The sequence below is a fragment of the Ambystoma mexicanum genome, chromosome 3q, assembly GCF_040938575.1.
Source record: "Ambystoma mexicanum isolate Mex_15411 chromosome 3q, UKY_AmexF1_1, whole genome shotgun sequence".
NCBI classification, from domain to species: Eukaryota; Metazoa; Chordata; class Amphibia; order Caudata; family Ambystomatidae; genus Ambystoma; species Ambystoma mexicanum.
The window spans coordinates 592494569-592512345 of record NC_090926.1 but is presented as its reverse complement, the minus strand read 5'-3'; the positions used below and the strand labels follow the sequence as shown (position 1 = coordinate 592512345).

General features: G+C 47.4%; 1 long non-coding RNA gene across 1 annotated transcript; it reads right to left on the bottom strand.

The window, feature by feature from the left end:
• Positions 1–4506: 4506 nt before the first annotated feature.
• On the bottom strand, positions 4507–9636 carry LOC138581892 (uncharacterized). The gene is made up of 2 exons (XR_011304847.1): positions 8419–9636; positions 4507–4930 (listed from the first exon to the last, which is right to left on the bottom strand). It is a non-coding gene; the product is annotated as an uncharacterized lncRNA (long non-coding RNA).
• Positions 9637–17777: the final 8141 nt, after the last annotated feature.

Sequence of the window (17777 nt, the reverse complement as noted above, 5' to 3'; positions counted from 1 at the left end):
TTCAGGAACTCACACTTTTAACGGTGTCGGGTGATGCCAAGGTTTTGAATCCTTTCTAGAGCTTTCTCAAGGCGAACCATGTGTTCGGCCTCTGACGTGGCATACACCAGGATGTCGTCGCTTAGGTTTATGACTCCTTCAAGACCAGCTAGAGCCCCGCGGATGGCATTTTGAAAGACTTCAGCTACGGAGGAGACTGCGAAGCTTAGACGTTTGTACTGGTACAACCCTTGGGTCATGAAGGTAGTGATATAACACAAGTCCGAGTGTAGCTGCAGCTGATGGTACCCTTTACCGCAGGTCTAGTTTTGAAAATACTCTTGCCCCTTGCAGCTCTCCCACCATGTCATCCAGAGTAGGTGCAATGTGTCTCTCGCGCTTTATTGGAAGATTGGGCAGCCTCATATCGACATCAGATACGGACAGATCCGGGTTGCTTCGGCTTGATAGCAACAACGATGGGGGACACCCATGGGGTAGGACCCTCCACCCTTTCTATGATGTCCATGTTCACCAGATTTTGTAATTCACCCTCCACCTGTTGTCTGAGGTGAAACGGTATTCGACAATGCTTTAGTGCTGTTGGGCGAATAGTCTCATCTATATGCAGCTTAATAGGCTCTCCCTTTAGTTTACCAACACCTTGAAATACTGTTGAGAACTTCTCAAGAACCTCATTTATATCCTCGGCATATACGGGGAGGATGAAGTGTACAATGCAGAGGGCCTCTGCTGCTGCGCAGCTCAATAGGGAGTGCTTGCTGATGTCAGTGACAAAGAATTTCGCTCAAATTTCTTTTCCCTCTTGGGCAACTTTGGTCACTAACGCTCCTCTGAGGGGTAACGGTTGAGTCCCCCCAAACGAAAATATTTTGGCTCGTACTTTCGCTAGTGTTGGGTGCCCTGGTAATGCCTCATAGTGGCGGGTTGCCAGCATGCATACTGATGCTCCGATGTCCACAAGTACAGGTGTCATTGTTCCACTTACGGCCACTGTGCACATGGGCTTCCACGTATTCTTTTTGAGAGCGTCAATACTTGAGATAAAGAATATCTCTTCCTCCTTTTCTGCCAGGTGCAGACCCGGCATAGCTTGTTCTACAATTGCCACTTGTTTCTGCTGCTGCGATCTGTCACTGGGCGTTCAGCTGGGCCCTCTGGGAATTGGGATTGATGTGGGGGCTCTGCACATCCTCGCAAAATGTCCAGCTGCTCCACAGCGTCCGCATACTCTCCCTTTCCCCGGGAATTCCTCAGCGTGTGGAAGGTCATAGCCACATTTGGGGCATGGCTGCAGCGCCTCGACAGGCCAGCATTTTGCGGTTGCCGTATCGCGCATGCGTCCTCCACTTTTGGTGATCGGATCACGGCGTCCATTTTGGTGGCGCGGCTGTCTGCCAGTTCATATGACCTCCCCATTCCAGCAACAGCCCAGGCTCACGTAGAACCTGTCGGCAGTTTTCCTGAGCTGCACCCTTGATTAACTGGTTTCTTACCAGACCGTCCTCATTCTCCCAATCACATGTACTTGCCAGGTGATGAAGCCTGCCGTAGAACTAGTCGAGGGATTCCTCCTCTCTCTGTGTCTCACTGCACATGACGAACCTCTCAAAGTCTTGGTTTGCTAGTGGCATGAAATGTTCTTTGAGGCTGTCCTTGGCAGCCTGGTAGGAGTTGTTGACGGGAGCAAGGGACTTGAATATCCTGTGAACCTCTGACCCGGCTGAGTATATGATGGTTGCAACTTTGGCTTCGTCATCCGTTTCGCTAGTTGCTTTAAAGTACATGTCTAGCTTCTCGATCCAGAGCAGCTATTTTGGCCCCAGCTTTGAGGGATTGCCTGAGGTGTTGAATTCTGGTATTGGGGCCAGTGTACCTTGGTGGCGTGGGGCCTTTCTTGCTTGTGGGGCTCCTGCTACACCTTGTTCAGCATCCTGGGGTTCTCCTGTTTAACTCATGCTGGCAAACTGCACATGCACCTTCTACGTGATCGAAGGCCGCAGTCTGCTTCCTCTGGCACACTTTGGTTGTAGCAAAACCGGACAGACACCCTCTTTGTGGTCGAAAGGCCACGGTTTGCACCCATAGGCGCGCTTCTTGGACCCCCTGCATGTGTACCACTTGGTACGTCGGCCCTTCCAGACCACGTCAGGATGGTGGATGAAGTGTCAGGTCTGGGCACAGTATGCTGTGCAATGGAGCAAGAGAAGAAAACAATTTACAATGAAAAAAACAATTATTTTTTGTGTGAAAGGGCCCCTATGGCCCTCCTGCTTTGTTTTAGCCCTTGTGGGCTCCAGAAATTGCCCTCACGACGCACACGCACTCCACGTGTGGTACCTCTACCGTTGAGACCTAAAATGGCAGTTGTTGTTTTCCCCACGTGGGTTAATGCCTCTGGCGGGCGTCGGCTGGAGCTCCCGAAGCAATATGTTGCATCGGAGCACCTTCCCTCTGCCCAGCTGCATCCTCATTGCCAATGTGATGGTTGGATAAGCCCTGGACCCCTGTGGGAAGGCCTTGACCCCAGTACCTTAAATGAACACAGACACGGGACTCTTCGTCTCGGGCTCCTGGCATGCACCGCCGTGTCGCGGGACCGCCCCCTTTCTTTCAATACATTCGCAACGGCAGATCATTGCTGTCATGCCATGTGACATTATCACACAATATACCCCCATTACCTAGTCAGACACTTAAATGCTTTGCCCAGCTTTTAGTTGGCTCACACCACCTTCTGATTAGCAACTTTTCGTGCAATAAATATGTTCTAAATTGGGGAGAAAGATAGATTTAATGGGTGAGTGGAAGGCATAATAGATACTTATAATGAGGCCCTAAGTCTTAGTTTAGTCTAAGGGTTATGTTGGGAAGGGAACAAACCCATCCCATCCCCCTATCTGCTTCAGGGTGAGGCGAGTCCCATTAGAAGATCTCTAATAGCCCAGGGGGAGGAGGAGCAGCCTAAGAGTCCCCACATGATCATAATATTATACGCAGTTTAGCTGATCTAGACATAATGCGTGCATACAAGTAGATGCCATCTTTTAACCATGGTCAAAGTATAGGGCCTGTATTGCCAAGTAGTATTTAGTGTGTTAAACATAGGCTGCAAGTCTAACGGGAAAACCTGAACAGGCCCAAGCGCTGATGAAAGAAGCCCACCCTGCTAACGTCCACTGAAACCCTCCTTTGTTCTAAAATTGTTGGCAATATGTTCTAAGAAAGAATGTGCCCCGCAAGCCCACGAGACAGTGGTCGGCGCCTTGGTGTATGTGTTATCACAAACCGGCCAAAGCAGTCCTCTGACCCCCGCCCAGCCAGCCACGAGTTATATCCCCTGCCCCAGTCCTAAGACCCCTGCATTCCAAAATACTAGTTGACTCCAGATCACCGACCACAAACCAATCAACCATAAAAGATCTAAAGAGTTTGGTAGTCCCACTTTTATTTCACAATGGCATGATTTGTAATACGAGGTACAGGGAGGGATAAGTTATAGTTCAAAAGCGAGGGTGGAAGCCTTGGAAGTCGAGAGATGCGATCAGGATGAGTGAAATGGTTGTGTGGGTTAGCATGATCTCAAGACTCCCCCTGTGCCAGTCTTTTGAGCCTGGTGCACTGTATAATGATAGAGTAGCTTTATTTGCATATGTATCTAATTGTTTCTTTGGCCTTGGTTCCCTGGAGATGATGAGCCCAGCAGACCCACGTGATGGAAGACTGACGGACTTGGCTGAGACCAGCGGCCTAGCATCCCCTATATAGTAGGCCATTCCTGTATAGGGTCGCACCAACCAGCCACGCTGTTTTTGCTGTATATGATATCAGAGATGACCCTGTGCCCCCTTTTAATCGTCTGAATGTAACCTTTTTCCTCAGAACGTTCCTGGGTAGCAGAGTTCTTTGCTGGAACATCTATATTTGTAGAAGTAAAACTTGTTATCCTTGCAAGAGTTTCTTGGGCTTTACCCCTAGCGGGTTGTATTTTTTCTGGTGTGAGCTCTAAGGGGCATGCCTTCATTTGGTGACCCCAATGTGATCCCAGCACCCGTGTGCCTGTACAGGTGTCCACGCCACTTCTCCGGATGGGCCTTGCCCACCTACAGTGACCAGTCCTGAAAAATGCGTATTCCCGAGTGGTTTTACAGGAGCCATCTTTGCAGAATTCCTGTCCGCTCTTTGGAGCAGGCGCGGCTCTGAGGAGAGTGCAGGCTGCTGTTGTTGGAACCCCGTGACGGAGGAGTTCGGGTGAACCTGCGCACGTGAGTATACACTTGCAAGTGATAACAAGTGGGGGACGGGTATATGGGAAGGTGTGAAGAGTGTGAGCACGTGGATATTGAGATTGTTGGTGTGGAGTGGATGCAGTTTGTTTTATTTTTTAGTATTATAAGTGTTTTAAGGAGAATATTAAGGATAAGAAAATGGAATGGTAGGGAGCCTTCCCGAGTGAGGGGAGAAGGTGGTACCACGTTGTAAAATAGTAGGCTGCAGTCGGATGTAGGTTTAGCAATTTTAAGATTTATTTCGGTGTTAACTTAAACTACAGCCCTCCTTGTGCACTCCAAACAGTATTAGTTTTTATGAGGTTTGGTTTCCGTGAAAGGGTTAATGAAGTCCAGAGTTCAAAAGAAGCTCCACTTGGCTTCTCGCATCTTTAAAAGGGAAAATAAAGTCAACTTAATTCTTTTTCTTCCACGGACCTTAGCCTTCAGTCTGACTCACCCTCTGTTCACTGGGTTAAGAAAACAAAAAGACAAAAATCCACACGGAAGGCACAGTCCTTGATTAATGGTTGACGGCTGGCGCTTCTCCTCAGCGAGTCCGCCTCTGATAGGGATCTCCCCTGTGCCTCTCAGTGAGCCTTCTAGTACGCCCAGTCGCAATCACCTTTCCATTCCTCTCTGGTCTCCGGCTCGACTTGCAGCTGTAATCAGAAACACCTGGTGAACTCTCTGTTGCTGCATTTAAGCCCCACTCTGCTCCTCCCCTCCCTTCAGTCTCCAGCCAGTTTTCCCTCCCATTCCCCACACCTGCAGGGCGTTTTGTCTCCTCATTCCACCCAGTTTCATGCACTATTTGACCCCACCCTGTATGTCTCTGGGGCCACCCCTCTCCATATGGGCTGACTGCATTGTACCAGTGCCAGTCTCTGGTACACCTATTTCCATGCTGTATGATTGAGTTGTACCTATGCCGTTTTCCCTTTTTAATTCTGTCTCTGCCCCCTCCTTGGTTTCGTTTCTCGTGGTGGTTTCTGGGACATGTAGTTTTCTTTTGATTTGCTGTGTTAACCTTTTGTTGGCTGGGTCTCATTACTAGAATAGGGTCCTCCCTTGGTTCCGTTGCCTCTTTGACCACCTCACATACTCCCCCCCGGGAACTAGGCCGTTCGGGCATGTTCAAGGCCCTGGAAAAGTAATCAGCGACTAGCTGATATTTTCCAAAGTTTATGTACTGTAACAAAATGATAGGGTTGAAGGGTTAAGAACCACCTAAGGACCCTATGGTTTGAGTCTTTTTGGGTGGCTAACCATCTAAGAGGGGCATGATCTGTAAAGATGGTAAACTTTCGACCTAGTAAATAATAACAAAGTGATTCCACGGCCCACTTTATTGCCAAACATTCTTTTTCTAAGGTGGAGTATGGTATCTCATGTGGGAGGAGTTTTCTACTGATGAAGGCTATTGGGCAGAGGTCTTGTTCTGATCCTTGAGATAGCACTGCACCTAGACCACATCCTGATGCATCAGCCTGTAAATAGAAGGCTTTTGAGAAGCCTGGGCAGTGTAGAACCGGTTGGGTTGATATTAGTTGTATTAATTGGTGAAAAGCTTGTACAGCTTCTGGCTTGATTTGAAGTGGCTGGTTGGTTTTTAAGGCATCTGTCAGTGGTGCCGCTATGGTAGAAAAATGCGGTATGAATCTTCTATAATATCCTACGAACCCTAGAAAGGCTCGGATCTCTTTCCGGGTTTCCGGTTTTCGTAATTTTTTCAAAGCCTGTATTTTGTCAACCAACGGTGTGATTACTCCTCCTCCTACAGAATATCCCAGATACTTGGTAGTTTTGGCTGCCAGCTTGGTTTTCTTGGGGTTGATATGTAGTCCTGCCTCTTGTAAGGACGTAATTACTTTGATTAGATGTTCTAAATGTTCCTTCCAGGTTTTACTAAAAATCACTATGTCATCCAAATAGGCAGCTGCGTATAGTTCATGAGGTTTCAGTACCTTATCCATTAAGGCCTGAAAAGTGGCAGGAGCCCCGTGCAACCCAAATGGTAACACCGTAAACTGAAATAGACCTTGAGGTGTTGCGAAGGCTGTTTTCTCCTGATCCGCTGGGTTGAGCGGTATCTGCCAATATCCTTTGGTTAAGTCCAAGGTACTCAAAAAGGATGCAGCACCCAGTTTCTCTATTAGTTCATCTATCCTGGGCATAGGGTAGACGTCATATCTGGAAATGGCGTTTAGTTGCCTAAAGTCCATACAGAACCGGGTGGTACCATCTGGTTTGGGTACTAGTACCACCAGTGAACACCATGCGCTCTTGGAGGGAATAATGGTACCTAGTTTCAGCATGCTCTCTATTTCTTGTGCTATCTCCCCTCTTTTTGCTTCAGGGATTCTATATGGTCGGAGGCGTATAATCTTGCCTGCCTCGGTTGGGATTGAGTGAGTAGCCATATGAGTCCTTCCAGGTAGACTCGAGAATGTCTCTGCTACAGGGCCCAAGGTGTCAAATAACTCCATTCTTTGGGTGTCGCTTAATTGTTCCCCCAAGTCCACATCTTGTAGGTTACCAGCCAGGTGTGTGACCATTTGTTCCGGGATGGACATCTCTACTAGAGACGTACACAATATTGTTGAGTCGTCTCCTTTCCACAACTTGAGTAAATTAATGTGATAGTTCTGATGTTTGTTTTGTCTATCTGGTTGTTCTACCTCATAATTAACTGGACCCAACACCTTTGTTATACTATATGGGCCTTTCCATTGGGCGAGTATTTTGTTTGTGTGAGTGGGTAATAATACCAGCACTTTGTCTCCTATTTAGAGCGTCCTGGTCTGCTTCCTTTATCATAATACTTCTCTTGCGTTTCTTGAGCCCGCCCCAGGTTTTCCTGAGCATAGTCTCTGAGTTTTCCCAGGTGATCTCTTAGTTCATTCACATATTCCGTTAGGGTTGTTTCTTCCTGTTGTTCCCAAGTGTCCTTTAGTAATCCCAAAATAGATTTTGGCTGTCTCCCAAACAATAATTCAAATGGGGAATACCCTGTTGAGGATTGAGGTGTATCACGTAAAACCATCAATACTCATGGGAGTACCTTCTCCCACCCCAGACCAGTGGGACTGGTTGCTCTTTTTATCATTTGTTTGATGGTTTTGTTATATCTTTCCACCAGCCCATCAGTCTGTGGATGGTACACAGAGGTCCTTAAATGGTTGATGCCAAGGGTCTTGCATACTTCTTTCATGACGCTCGACATAAAATTACGTCCTTGGTCTGTTACAATCTCCAGGGGAATTCCCACTCTAGCGAAATAGGGTAAAAGTACATCACATATTTGTTTGGCAGACATTCCTCTTAATGCAAATGCTTCTGGATATCTAGTGGCATAGTCCACTACCACTAGTATGAACCGGTATCCTCGGCTGGTAGGTTCCATTGGAACTACAATGTCTAGCCCTATTCTCTGAAATGGCTCCTTGATCAATGGCATTCTTTGTAAAGGTGCTCGTGCTGGAATATGGGGGCTTGTTTTCTGACATATTGCACTCTCTTGGCAATATTTGGTTATCCCAGCGTACACTCCGGGCCAATAGAAGTTTTGCAACACCCTTTTTATGGTCCTGTTTTCAGCTAGATGTCCCCCTGTGGTGTGATCATGTGCCAGCTGAATCAGCCCTTTCCTGTAGGACTGGGGAACCAACAATTGCTCCTTCATTATGTTATCTGAGCCTTGGGTTATTCAATAGATTAACCCCTGTTTCTCTTTAAAGTAGGGAGTAGTAGGTTGGACCCCGCTAGTGTCTAGAGCTTGTTCCCTGGCCCTTTTGAACGTTTCATCCAGCCCTGTTTCTGTTCGAAATGAAGGCATATGGTCCCCCACCTTCCAGTCTATGATGGAAATGTCTTTATACGCTTCCTGATTCACTCGGTTTCTCCTTTTCTGGGCCTTAGATAATTTTTCCCGACTACATGGCCCCAATAGTTCAGTTTTTGAAAACGGGGCTTCTCTCAACCATCTATCGAATTCAGGTAGATCTGTTCCTATTAGCACCGGAGCAGGCAAGGTAGGAATAATGGCGGCTTTGATTGGCACCTCCTGCCCCTGTATTCCCAACACAATGTCTTTAGATGGATACCCTTTTACATCCCCATGCACACACTTTATGTCAATGGTTCTCACCTGTTCGCTATCTTGCTTGCTCACATGGGGCTGTACGGCCGTCTGTCGGCTTCCGCTGTCCATCATTGCTTGACGGGGATGTCCATCCACTGTGACCTCTATCACATAAGGTAGTCGTTTCCTTCTGTATTCCTGTGCTTGCATGGACCCGATTTCCATTGGTTCAGTTTTTGTTTTTTTGGAACAGAAACGTGCAATATGCCCCCACTCTCCACACTCAAAACATTGGGGTGCCGGTCCCTTGTTTAAGCCAGCCCCATTAGTGGGTCAGGGTTCGGCCTTGTTCCTGGGTTCGGTTCCTGGTCCTTTATAGGTTCCAATACGTACTTGAGCAGCTTCCATACTTGGTCTCAATTGGGTGGCAGGAAAAGGTCGGGTGCTCCCTGCCTTCTGATATGCTGTTGCCACGTCCATTGCCTCGGCCAGTGATAGGTGGTGATGTTGCCTCACCCACCTCTGAATTGGTCCTGGTAAGGCATCAATGAATTGTTCCATCATTACTTTATCCTTAATCTGTCCTATTGTGGCTGTGCCTGTTTGCAGCCATTTTTCCGCCAAATCTTGCACTCTGTAGAACAATTGTCTTGGACTTTCACCTGGTTTCAATCGGGTTTCTCGAAACTTGAGCCTGTATGATTCTTCATCCATGCCGAGTCTTTCCAATACAGTTTTTTTAATCTCGGTATAAGGAGTGTCTCCGGTGGGGTTAGCCGCTTGGTATGCCCCCTGCATTACCCCTGTGAGCAAGGGAGCCAGATAGAAAGCCCATCTGTCCTGTGGCCATTTGGCCGCTCTAGCTATTCTCTCAAAATTTACAAAGAAAAAACTGGGGTCTTCTCCTACTTGGTATTTTTGTAATACCGTAGGCGGTATTACTGGATGCGTCCGGGTCGTGGCCACTGCTTCTCCCAGTATTCTTAAGGCTTCCCTTCCTTGCTCTTGGGCAGTACTTTGCACTTGTATGGCCTGTTGAAGTGCTTGTCTGTCCGCCTGCGCCTGGTGACTTTGCACTTGTAAAAGTTGCTGCAGCTGCTGTTGCCCTTCTGCGAGTGCCTTTACCACAGCTTCCATGTCTTCAGCTTGGGCGTTCTCTTCAATCCCACCGCTGCCACCACTGTAAAATAGTAGGCTGCAGTCGGATGTAGGTTTAGCAATTTTAAGATTTATTTCGATGTTAACTTAAACTACAGCCCTCCTTGTGCACTCCAAACAGTATTAGTTTTTATGAGGTTTGGTTTCCGTGAAAGAGTTAATGAAGTCCAGAGGTCAAAAGAAGCTCCACTTGGCTTCTCGCATCTTTAAAAGGGAAAATAAAGTCAACTTAATTCTTTTTCTTCCACGGACCTTAGCCTTCAGTCTGACTCACCCTCTGTTCACTGGGTTAAGGAAACAAAAAGACAAAAATCCACACGGAAGGCACAGTCCTTGATTAATGGTTGACGGCTGGCGCTTCTCCTCAGCGAGTCCGCCTCTGATAGGGATCTCCCCTGTGCCTCTCAGTGAGCCTTCTAGTACGCCCAGTCGCAATCACCTTTCCATTCCTCTCTGGTCTCCGGCTCGACTTGCAACTGTAATCAGAAACACCTGGTGAACTCTCTGTTGCTGCATTTAAGCCCCACTCTGCTCCTCCCCTCCCTTCAGTCTCCAGCCAGTTTTCCCTCCCATTCCCCACACCTGCAGGGCGTTTTCTCTCCTCATTCCACCCAGTTTCATGCACTGTTTGACCCCACCCTGTATGTCTCTGGGGCCACCCCTCTCCATATGGGCTGACTGCATTGTACCAGTGCCAGTCTCTGGTACACCTATTTCCATGCTGTATGATTGGGTTGTACCTATGCTGTTTTCCCTTTTTAATTCTGTCTCTGCCCCCTCCTTGGTTTCGTTTCTCGTGGTGGTTTCTGGGACATGTAGTTTTCTTTTGATTTGCTGTGTTAAGCTTTTGTTGGCTGGGTCTCATTACTAGAATAGGGTCCTCCCTTGGTTCCGTTGCCTCTTTGACCACCTCACACACATATATTGCGTAACAGAGGAAAAAAGTAAACAAGTAGGAGCCCCACCTAATTAGTGGGATCGGGAATAGTGGTTGTTTTTATTTTATGTTGTTATTTTAGCTTGTTTTATTAATGTTTGTATTGCGTAGGGTGGCGACCCAAGGAGGAGTGTTTTGTGTTTTTTGAGTGAGTGATGTGTGGGGATGAAGGACTGGCCATTTTTGACGGGCAGAATGCGCGGCAGGCTAGCGAACGCGTAGGGGCAGTGGGACACAACCACCGATATAATGGGAGGGTAAACACATAGAGTATATGTATAGGGCCCTACCACTGTATCGGGATAAACTCGAGAAATAGCATAAACCATGGGTGATGGAGACAAGGGGGGAGGGGGTAGCGGTCATTGCCAGAGAAGGGCCCCCATAATAAGAGTATTCTGGAACACATGTCCATATTCCTGGCAGCCAAATATAAGAGAAAACAATTGCAGAAAAGGAAAGAAATACTAGAACTTTGGAAGATGTTTGAAGACCTGGAAGATTGTGAGGGTGGTGGAGGGCAGACTGACAGCAAGGGTAATTGCCCAGTGAAGGAGGGCGGAGTGCCAGTAGAGCGTGGGTGGATATACCCATTGACAGCCAGCCCCACAGTGGGTTATACTAACCCAACCTATGTGTCAACAACAGCGACAGTCCCGCCACCCCATATGCGTCCCCTCTGGATGTCCCAGCACATGCAGATGTTAAAACAGATTTAGAAGTGGCACTGGCATCGGCAAGAACAGAGTTGACTAGATTGCGGGCAGCACAGAATGAAGTGAAAACTGACAAGCCAGTAGAGCAAGCACCAGATGAGTGGAAAGCAGGAGACTTTCTATTCAGGATAGATAGCACAGCCATAAAAAACGTGCATATAGAGAAAGAAGATGAAGGGAGCAAGAGGGCGGACAGTCTAGGAAACGAGAACTTCGGATCTCGCCAAGGAGAGGAAGACGGGTGGAGTACGTTTGATGAATTTGAGGATGAGGAGGCCGAGCAAGCACCTGAACAAACTCCTTCAAGTGGAGAGCTTGTGGGAGGGTAGGTTACGAAGCAGGTTTGGCTGGATGGCAGTATCAAGGAAAAAGGGGAGTGGAAAAGGGCTGACGGGAACAGAACAAGGATGCAAATGACCCTCATACATAAGGCGTCTGGCAGGCCGCACTATGTGCCGTGGGCATAGATGGATAAAAATAACCTGATAAAAGAACTCCCGCGCCTCACTGTGGGCATGGGTAAGTGGGTCAATGCATTTGAAAAACAGACAGGCGGGGTACCACTAGCAGTCAACGACATTAAAAGCCTATTGGTAGCAACTATGGGAGACCAAGCTGGGGAGGTGTGGGTAAATGCAGGATACCCAGGAGTAACTTTGGGTAACGATACACATGATGGAGCATCCTTCAATAAGATTTGAGCAAATATATGGGACATGCTGCAGCAATCATTTCCAGACACACCTGATCTACAGCCAATAATGCAGTGCACTATGGGTGAGGATGAACCCCTCTCAGTTCATTCTTATAATCCAGGCGATGTGGAGAGCGGAAACGGGTAACTCTTGGGATCAATCAATACACTTTTTCTACTATCGTCAAAAAGGGTTTATCCAAAGAAGTACAAAAGGCACTGGATAAAATAGTAGGTATCGATGTAAAGGGGTGGGACGAAATATAGAGCATAATAATGCACCATTATGAAACAATAAAAGAGCATGATAAGGAAACGGTGCAAAGGCGGCAAGCAGAGGAAGCAAAACTAGTACAAAACAAATTAGCCAAGGGTACTGTGCAAGCATCAGTATTGACGCTGGCACAGACAGAGGTGGCTGTACACTCCCAAGACTTCGACAAAGCCAAAATAGATGCAATTTGGTCAGAAGGTGTCAAGGACAGTGGGGCGGAGATCCAGTCCACAGGTCATCACAGTCCAAAAGGTGGGTTTCGTGGAGTGAGAGGAGGGAGTTTCGGGGTGATGGACTGCAGGGGGGAGTGTGCTCTTTGCAAAAAACAGTTAATCTTTATGGTCGACTCAGGTGCTGTAAAATCATGCATCACTGAGGGGGACTTCCGATTATCAGGCAAACCTCTTGACATGCATGGCTTCTCTGGAGCAATTTCTACAGTTCCATACACCAAAGATCTAGATGTAAAAGTGGAAGGAAGGGTGGTGTACGCTCCACTATTGTACTCTGAGAGTTCTCCTGTATACTTGTAGGGCAGAGACCTGCTCAGCAAGCTGATCATGACAATCTCATTTACCGATCATGGGATGTGCGCAAAGAGGGAGATGGTAGTAATACATGAAATGGCGGGAGAAGCTGTGGTCCGCGGAATACCCGTAGACCCAGACGTGTTCGGAATAACAGTACTTGTCGAAGCAGTGCCACAAATTGCTAAATGGTGTTGGACAGTACTGACAGATTTTATCTTCTCCCCTGTGGTGCCCCCAGAATTGGCTGCAGGCACCATCCTGTACCTAGATTTGCAAGGCTTATTGGTATCAGCTAAGAGAGTGGTCGTACTAGGAACGGACAGGTGCGAGTGGTGCACAATACTTTGCCATGACCCCACTGTGCTCCTAAAAGAAGTAAGAGATCCAGAATTATTTTAGAACAATGACAGTGATGGAGAAATAATACCAGAGATTTGTATCCCCTCCTAAATTATGGTGCAGTACCACAGGGTCCAATGCCCCTTGATGGCTGTTGTGGCCCTGCCCCATTCATTGAAACAGACTTAGAGTATGTACCTCAGCAATTATGGACCGCCAATCCACACAATGTTGGGCTCTTAAAAGAAGTGACCCCAGTACACGTAACACTGAAAGCAGACGCAGTGCTGCACCGATTTAAACAGTACCCATGGTCGAGAGAGGCAGAAGAAGGAATTAAAGACACCATACAGGCCCTGCTCGATGAAGGCATAATAGTGTCATATGGCTATCTATCCTGTGAAAACAGCAACAGGGTGCAATTGGAGGATGATCCAGGACTTACGCCCCCTAAACGATGTAGTATAGAAAGAGTTTCCTGAGGTTCCTAACCCGGCCACCATTTTATGCAGTATCCCCAAACAGGTGACTCACTTCACTGTAGTGGACCTGAAAAACAACTTCTTCTTGATACGCTTGCACCCAGATTCACAATACATGACAGCATTTACCCATGGCGGAAAGTGCTAGGAACATACTCCTTTGCCACAGGGGTACTGCGAGAGCCCAAGCATTTTTAACAGAATACTAAACGCTGATTTAGGGCGCCTCCAAGCACTCGGCACGATCATTCAGTATGTGGACGATTTGCTTGTATATAGAGACAATGAGCAACACTGCAAAAGGGATTCCATTACACTCTTACAACTACTGGCCCGAAAGGGCTACAAGGTTGACAAGGCCAAATTACAGTACTGCAAGCAGGAAGTGCTATACCTAGGTCAGAAAATGGCAAAAGAATAATACCAGACAGAATGACATCTGTGCGCACCACCCCTGGCCCACCACAGTGAAGGACATGCAAACATTGTTAGGGCTGTTTAACTACTGCAGAGCATGGACTTTAGATTATGCAGCATATACCAGGAAGCACAAAAGGACAATTGCACCCTTGAATGGACAGCTGATATGATTTTTAAAAATGATGATTTGAAAGAAGTGATATCCACAGCCCCATTGCTTGCTACCCCAGATTATACACAAGAGTTCTATATATTCTCCCATTCAAATGGCCAGCTCATGACTGCAGTTTTGACTCAGAAAAGTACCATGGGCCACAAGCCATTGGCCTATTACATTGGCACACTGGACTCAGTGATGCAGGGACAGTTTGCATGCGAACAAGCACTTGCTGCAGCCACGTTTGCAATAGAAAAGAGTTCCACTATTTTGATGGGCTGTTCCGTAACTTTGTATGTTGAACACTCAATATTCGCTGCTCTAGAAAGGTTGAAATCCACCCTGACCACACAAAGAGCATCGGCATATGAGATTATTCTCTCAAGTCCAAACATCGATATTGCGCGATGCAAAACAGTAAACCCTGCTACCTTCCTGACAGAGATGTGTACACATGTGGACCTAGCAAACCAATACTGCTTAACATATGAAGGGGAAGAAGATGACATCCCCAAGGCAAGAGATAACCCATTAGAAGAAGGAGAGGTCCTCTTTGTTGATGGGTCAGTGACAATTGACCAGGAGTCAGGCCAAACATATATGGGCGCTGCAGTAGGGCGCCTTGAGGGAGGAGAATATGAGACATTGATCATGAAGAGACTGCCAATACATTATTCGGCCCAAGCGGCAGAGCTCATAACGCTCATTGAAGCGCTGTGGGCATCACAAGGTTGCCACATGACCATCTATTCTAGCCGGTAAGATAGCTCAGCGGGTTGAGTGCTCGCTGCTGCAATTTGAGTGTGATATGCAGGTCGCAGGTTTGAATCCCGGCAAGGCCAACTCAGCCTTTCATCCTTCCGAGGTTGATAAATGAGTACCAATTTCGGTTGGGTGATATTGTATGTAAATATGTGCTCTGTAAAGCGCTTTGCATAAAGGCGCTATATAAATAACACATAATTATTATTATTCTCATTTGGCATATGTCACTACAACAGTGCATGCCGGTCTGTCACGATGGTAAAGGAGGGGCTTCCGAAGAGCGGACGAGGTACTTCGAGAGTTGGCGAGTTGGGCAGGGAACTTGGGTATCTTGGACAGATCTCAGACTGGATTCTGCCATGGTATGTCTACAATGTTTAATGGGTTGGTGGTGAATACACTTAGGGATAGTACATGGCTGGCAGGCTATCCCCCTGTTTATGTGGCCCTGGCGGACCTGAGTAAGGCCTTTGCACTGTCAACAGAAATCGTTTATGTTGAAGTCATGGGGTATTTCGTTGGGCCTGTTGGCAATTTTGGTCTACATCAGAATACTCAGATCCAGGTCTGACTAAACAGTAGGGGGGACCTCTCAAAGCCAATCCTTACATAGAGAGGAGTACGGCAGGGCTGCATCCTTGCCCCTCTTCTCGTTATTCGATACCTGGCCGATTTGAAGAACACACTAGATAAACATGCTTTAGCAAGTCCGGAAATTGGAGGGACAGAATAAGCTGGATCGCCTATGCAGATGACGTGTTGCTCATTGACTTTGGCTTCAGGGGATTACAACAACTGCTGGGTGCAATGAGCATCTACGTGTCTGCTTATGATCTCGTAATCAATCCTGACAAGACCGCCATTATGAGATTTTGTAGTGGGAAAAAGAAATCTGTAAAATATAATTGGTTTATGCAGGGTAAGACGATATTTCCAGTAGTTGAATCAACATACTTGGGTTTTAAGTTAGCAGCGTATCCAAATGTGGGCTCTGTGGAAGATAGGCTGAAAATTCAAATAGATCAATTAGCTGCTCAAATGAAAAATCTCAAAGCCAACTACTGTCGCTTTTCCATGATCCCTTAAATAAAGCTTTACACGGGCAAAGTCATTCTGACTTTATTATATGGTATGGATGTTGAATCCCAGACGTGGAACATAAACTGGGAGCGCCTAGAGGGTAGGATATCGAAAAAGGCCTTGTGCCTTCCCATGTCCACCCCTATGGTGGCGCTTCGATATGAACTTGGTTTATCATTCCTGAGGGTGGCTCTGGAATGGAGACTCCTACAACTGTTTTGGCTCATTTAGTCACCTAGGGAAGAGTCTCTCTATGAGGAATTCTCTTGGGAAGATCTGAAACAATTTAATCTGTTTATGAAAAGTTTGAGGAGAACGCATGCTCCATCCTATCAAACATCGGCAGGTCAGTCACGGACTTGGTTGAGAGGCCAAGTAATGTGAAAATGGCTCTCCACGAGTCCGATTGGATCAGAATAGTTGATCGTATGCGCTCATTATCACTGCACAGGAGCCTATCGTTTGTGGATAAACCCAGGGGGACCCTGCCAGGTTACCTATCCAGATTTCCGGACAGTAGATGTCGAGATGTCATGCTGAGATTTAAGTTAAATCTGCTCCTAACAGGAGATGTAATATCTAGTAGGTCCAGCCAGAGGGTGGTGTGCGAAACCTGAAGGTGTCTCCTTAGCTAGTCCCCAGCGATCTGTCATCCAGGTGGCCAGGACACAGCCATCGCTGTTGGATCCAGTTCCCTGGGGTGGACCAGTGAGGGCGGATCACCTGGATGGGGGGTCCTTGGGGAGTGGGAGTTGGACGCCGACAGGTGAGATGTGGTATCCCCCTTCCTTTGGTACCTTTTCCCCATCTTCTCACGGAGGACATTCCAAACCACTGCCTCCTCCCTTTTCCAACACGAACACTTTTGCACAACACAAAGGACAACGGACTAACCCCAGAGCTGTTTACCTGACATGTCCCAACACAAGGGTCAGGCAATTGTTCAGAATCACACACACCTGACGGCCCTTTCCCTTCCCCATAGGGATAAAATGTGGAGCCAGAGAGCACAGTACGAGCACGGCAGACAGCACGACGACACGGCTAATCAGGCACAGCAGTTCAAGCAAAGGAGAAAGACGTCAGGAATCGAAAGGGTGGTGAGGAGAGGCGTGACCTTGCCCTTTTTGTCCTAGACCTGCAGAACCTTCTAGGAAGAAAGCCTAAGACCTCAAACAATAGCACAAGTGTCTTGCAGCAGATATCGACGGTACACGGGGCAAGCCGACGCTGATAAGCAGGAGCGAGGGAAGATCCCGTGACCGTGGTACCGGCCTTGACTCCAATGAAGAGGAAAGCCAAGCGGTTCATCACAGCTGGTGAGTCGAGGGGAGAGCTGATAAAAACCAGGCTCTGTTAATTGATAATCACAAAGAGGCAACTTTGAACTAAGTTCGAGGAACTGTGAAAGAACTGTAAAGTATTAAGGGGAGACCAGCTGCAGAGGGAAACTGACACCACGTTGGTGCTAACTCAAGAGACTCTGGTCGATGCCCATCTGAGAGAAACTACAGATAACAGCAGGCCATAGGATAGCCAGCGGAAAAGGTCAAAGTGGTCATACTGAGGCTCAAGCAAAATCCCTGTAAAATCGGAAATCTTTGCTCTATAAACTAAGTGAAAGAAAGGGAAGTGAATCCTGCAGTGAGAGGCAACACGGGAAGCGAATCCCAAGAGGGGCAAAGTCTAAAGTTCCAAGAAGCAGTGTGTTGACAAATGTTAACTCAGCCGCGGGATGCCCGCTGGAACTGCTTAAAAAGACATTAAGATGTATGGACCACGATTCCAAGATGGCCACCGCACCCTAAAACCGGGCCTCACTAATGGCATACTTGCATATTTCAGCACACTTTGATAGCTCAACGGCACCTAT